The sequence below is a fragment of the Crocodylus porosus genome, unplaced genomic scaffold (genome assembly GCF_001723895.1).
Source record: "Crocodylus porosus isolate Cpor-Errol unplaced genomic scaffold, CroPor_comp1, whole genome shotgun sequence".
In the NCBI taxonomy this organism is placed as follows: domain Eukaryota; kingdom Metazoa; phylum Chordata; order Crocodylia; family Crocodylidae; genus Crocodylus; species Crocodylus porosus.
The window spans coordinates 34,921,880-34,927,111 of NW_017728931.1; the positions used below are offsets into that span (position 1 = coordinate 34,921,880).

At 50.7% G+C, this 5,232-nt stretch overlaps 1 protein-coding gene across 1 annotated transcript in view; it reads right to left on the reverse strand.

The window, feature by feature from the left end:
* ADIPOR2 (adiponectin receptor 2) overlaps positions 1 to 1,862 on the reverse strand; it is a 75,627-nt gene extending 73,765 nt beyond the window's left edge. Inside the window, exon 1 of the mRNA XM_019544565.1 lies at positions 1,783 to 1,862. The gene's annotated coding sequence lies outside the window, so the exon portion shown is untranslated. The remainder of the gene's footprint in view (positions 1 to 1,782) is intronic.
* Positions 1,863 to 5,232: the final 3,370 nt, after the last annotated feature.

Consider the following 5,232-nt stretch of genomic DNA (forward strand, 5'->3'; position numbering starts at 1 on the left):
ATCTGGAACCAACTTCCAAGAGAAGTGGTAATGGCTACTACCCCAGGGGTCTTTAAGAGGAGGCTAGAGGAACACCTTGCTGGGGTCAGTTGACCCCAGTGCTCTTTCCTGCCATGACAGGGGGTCGGACTCGATGATCTGCTCAGGTTCCTTCCAACCCTACCAACTATGAAACTATCTGGCAGTTTAGACAAGGACAAGTCATCAGCCAACACCAAACTAGTAACATGGTTCTGAACATTACTATACTAGTAAAAAACAGCACCTCAGTGGCTGTTAGCTGGCAGGTCAGCTAAAAGACTTTAATAGGGTCCATTTACAGTAGCAATACGTGTACAGTGCTCATGTAATAATGCACTAGTGATACATTATAATAGATTATGTAAATTTATATTATAATATTATTATAATAAGGGAGAGCTGAAGGACAGGAGGCAATGGTGGGGGTGGTGCCAGGTGTCACAGGGAGGCCTGGACTCATTCCTCTCTAGTATAACAATAATAATATATATTAGGCCTGAGCTGCCTGCCACATGCTGTCAAACAGCCCCCAAGACATGCGAATTTAAGTTTTGTTTTGTTTTTCTTCTTAATAATATATTTTATGTTCCAAGTCAAATCAGACAAATCCATTCCAAATTGCATTCAACGGAGCAAAACTTGATCATTGCAAAACCTGTACTGACTGAGCAGGCAGAACTCAATCGTTCCAAACACCACATACAGCACTGCAAACAGCAAGCACCTTCCATCCCAGACTTCTCACCCTACGGCTTCAGATATTCCCAAATCAATAGGCAGGCATCCTACATGCAGGCCCAAGCCCTACGTGCGGGCCCCGAACCCACGGCCCCTGGGGCGCAGCAAGGGAGGGGGGGCGCCTGGACCCCCGCAGCCACTACCCAGAAGGTCCGTGTGACTTGCCGTGCCTCGCATCCCCTTACCTGGCCCCGCTGTCACCCCATCTCCTCTGGCCGCCGCAGGAGCAGCCGCCACCGTGTGTGGCTGCCCCCAGATACTACAGACAAACTTCCTCCACCCCAAACTCTTTAGTCCAGGGCTTCAGATACTCCCTATGCATGATCTTGGCCCACAAGTATCCAAGTCCAACAGCAACTGGTCCTCCAGCACGCCAGGGAGGGAGAGTGGAAGACAGCCAGCCTCCCTCATGAAGGGGAGTAAAGACCTTTCACAGGCTCGCCACTCTTTGCTCACAAGGAAGGGTGACCCACCAGGTGGTGAGGGAAGCTGGGGTCCTCTTCACAACCCCTGAGCAGGACAGCTCCTGGCTCCAGCCCTGCAGCACTCCAGCCCCTCTTCGCTGCCCTGCCAACTGGCTCCTCTCGGGGTGGACACCACCTTCTTCACCCCTGCGTCTTTGAGCACCTCCAGTGCCCCTTGGGGGTGTCAAACGCTGGTTTGGGGGGTGCCACCCCCTCGGGCTCCTCTCTGCGGGCACCTCGCCCGCCCCGCGCAGCCCACTCCCAGCCCAGCCGAGCGGGGACAGCAGAAGTCCGGGCGCTGCTCGCTCAGGCAGGATTTTTAAAGGGGGGGGGGGGCGGCGCAGAGCCATGTCTGGCGCGACAGGTGCGCCTGGCCGACTGCTCAGGCAAAGGGGGCCAGCCCGTGCCCCCCGCCTCCTACGTCCCGCTGCAGGAGCGAGGGCGGCGGCTGGCCCCGAACCCGCGGCCCCTGGGGCGCGGCGAGGGAGGGGGGCGCCTGGACCCCCGCAGCCACTACCTGGAGGGTCCGCGCGACGTGCCGTGCCTTACGTCCTCTTACCTGGCCCCGCCGTCGCCCCGACTCCTCCGGCCGCCGCAGGAGCAGCCGCCACCGCTCCTGCCCCCGCCCCCCCTCCCTTATTGCCTCCTGCCTGCCCTATAGCGTCATCATCGCACGAGGCCGTGGCAGCCAATGAGAGACCGGGTCTGTCAGGAGGCGCGCGCTGCGCGCCGTGCTCCAGGGGCTGCTGGGTCTTGTAGTCGGGGCCGCCGAGAGCTGCAAGGGGCAGTGCGCATGCGTGTGTCGTGCGCCGTGGGCGTGAGCCGCCAGAGCATTTTCCGGTCCTTCACCTTCCTTAGCTGACGCAGCTGACGTCACGCCGCTCCCTGCGGTCGGTTGTGAGCCACGTGGCGTCCGGCCCCTTCTGATTGGCTATGGGGAGCTCGTGACGTGCGCGCGGGCTTTTTGTGTCCTCTCAGCGCGCCTCAAGGCCGGCTGACCAGGTGTAGGAGGATGCTGGGTTGCGCTCCGCTCCTGATGTGTGGGGAGCCCGCGCTGTGTTGAGGCCACGGCTACGCCCATGAGGGGTGGGTAATCACCCTCACAAAAGTGTCTGTATATACACGTATGCGTATGTGTGTTGGGTTCACAGGAGGTATGTACGCACACACACATACATACATACAGATATATAGATAAACAGGGGTAGAGACATTGGTGGATTAAGATTTATTGGGGCCCTGGGCAAAAAGAAAATTGGAGGGCTGCTCCCCCCACCCACGATTAAACTGCTATCAAAGACAACCTGCAGTGGCTGTTGCCCTCATGGGCCCATGCGTTAATCCACCTCTGGTAAAGATGCATCTTTATTGGTTAACTACATTATTTATAGGTATATATATGTCAGCGCCAATCTCAGGGTTGAGGATCGCTGCCATGGGTCAAGTTGTAGATGAGTCCACAAAACTGGGGGGGGGGAGTGGAGCACTGGAATAGGCTACCCAGAGAAGTCTTGGAATCTCCACCCTTGGAGGTTTTTAAGACCAGAGTAGACAAAGCTTTGGCTGGGATAATCTAGTTTTGATGGCTCTGTTTTGAGCAGATTTGGACTAGATGTGACGAGGTTTCTTCCAACCCTAATTTTCTATGAGTCTATATATGTATATCGACTAGACAGGGTGGATATACCCTTTTATATCATAATATAAAGAGAGATGGGCAGAGAGAAACAGTAGACTGGGTAGAGATGGACTAACCAGGGTAGAGGTGAATCTTTATAGTCTAACTAAATAATATATATTTATTAACTTATTTAGTAAGACTGACTTCAGACTAAGTTGGCTAACTACTCTCTGCTCATGGGTTAGACTGGGGGGCAGGCCTCTATTTAAGCATACCAGAAAGGAACCTGGAAACATTAGGAACAAGAGAATGCAGTAACCCACTTTGAAAAACAAATTGTGTAAAAAAAACCCCTGAGCCTTAAAGAAGCAGGGTGGTGCACATGGCGGCAGCATGTGCTGCCAAAACAGGCACCTGGCCAGCTGGAGCCACACTATAGCTGCTGGCCAGGCTTTGTGCAGCTGGATTGCCATGGCTGGAGCCCCCAGAGGCCCTCAGGACCCCAGGTCCAGCCCAGGAGCTGGCCCCAGCCTCCCCTACGCCACCCAGGAAAATGTGCTGCACACCAGAGAGCATCTGCATGGGCAGTTCCTGGGGACAAGCAGCAGTAGCATATATTATGCTCCCACTGTTTGTCTCTGGGGAAATGTGCGTTCCCACCTGTGAGATTGCGCCCTCTGAGCGCAACATCACTGCAAGCATGAGTTCAGACCTGAACACCCTCAAATCAGACAGTTGGTTTGACTGTTTTAATCTGGAGGCCATCCAAATTAAAATAGTCAAGCTAGTCAGGTGGTTTGGAAAGTTGGACTTTTGAAGAAACATTAGAAATTGGTCTAATAGACATAAAATTGGTCTATATGGATTTAGGAACATAGAGACACTTCAAGTCTTCAACGACTCTTCAAATAACTGAATTATGAGAGAGAAATTATTTTGGGAAGTACTATGCTGAATACCAGGGAAGCCTTTCTGACAGCGAGGTAGTGCCCTGGAGAAAATGAGGTTAACTTCAAAGCCTGAGACTTTTAAAATTAAAGTCATCCCAAACTACAAAACATCCTGTCAGCAACAATCCTGTACTGGTATATGTATGAGCTGCATGATCTGGTAGAGATTGCCAATCTGCTGCAGCAACATTAAATAATATCAAGCCCAGTATGCCTGCAATTTCTGTTTCCAATATGCAAAATTTTCATTTATCCTTACATGGCTGTGCCACAGCTTACCTCCTGCAAAACCTGTCTAAGTCATGCTTACATGCTTAAGGAGGAAAAACAGGCTTGGCAGAATTACTGTTTCCTTCCTGCAAATAAATGGGAAGGGCAGGGAAATAGGTGGCCCAAATATGTTGGCCAGCAATTCTGTACCAGTTTAAGAGGAAGAGGAAATAACCTGCAAAAAAAACCCACTTCAGTAATTTACACACATACCTCTAAAACCTGTGTGTATTGTACTATTACATACTGACTTATGTGTATTTGTGAAGCTATGAATTGCTCAGATGTGTGTCACCTAACAGCTTAACAGAGATCCTCCTGCTGTTCAGCTGGAATGAACACAGTAACAGTGCTGACTAATTATCATAAGAAACTAAGAACAGAGAACTTTTGGCTCCTGTTACTGTATATCCAAGGGGGGCACCCCGTAGGTGTTATATCACCATGCCCCACTTTTCTCCCACCCCGAGGGAGTGCTCAGGAGATTAATGTTCCAATTAGATGCAAAGACTCCCCTTCTAAGCATTCTCATGGATGGGCTGTAGTTCAGACTGATGTTCACAGGTGACCAAGCCTGTTTATTTTTAAACGTTATGGAAAAAAACTTGCCCCCTGAATGCTTCTTTCTTTGAAGAATCCAGACTCTAGAGCTGGTGATAAAGTCTGAACAGGCAGAAAGTATTATCTGGTTCAGAACCAAACAAATTGGCCTGTTTCAAATAGCTCCTCCCTGCGTTCCAACTAGGATTCTGAACTCACCCCAGACATCTGATGCTTAAAATAAATAGAGTATTTTCTTTTCTTTTTTAAAACAGAGGGAAACTGAAGAAACGACAACTGTTGTTATGTCAAGAGGCTGCCTGATCCTCAGCACATCTTGCTGCAGAGGCTTTACAAATCTTAGCACCATAGGTTTCATAGACATTAGGGCTGGAAGGGACCTCGGAAGATCATTGAGTCTAGCCCCTCGCCCCAAAGGGCAGGAAGTCAACTGGGGTCATAGGATCCCAGCAAGATAAGCATCCAATATGCTCTTGAAGGTGTTCAATGTAGGTGCTTGAGCCACCTCTGATGGCAGGCTGTTCCAGACCTTGGGGGCTCAGACAGTAAAGAAATTCTTCCTTATGTCCAGCCTGAAACGATCTTGCAGGAGTTTATAACTGTTCAA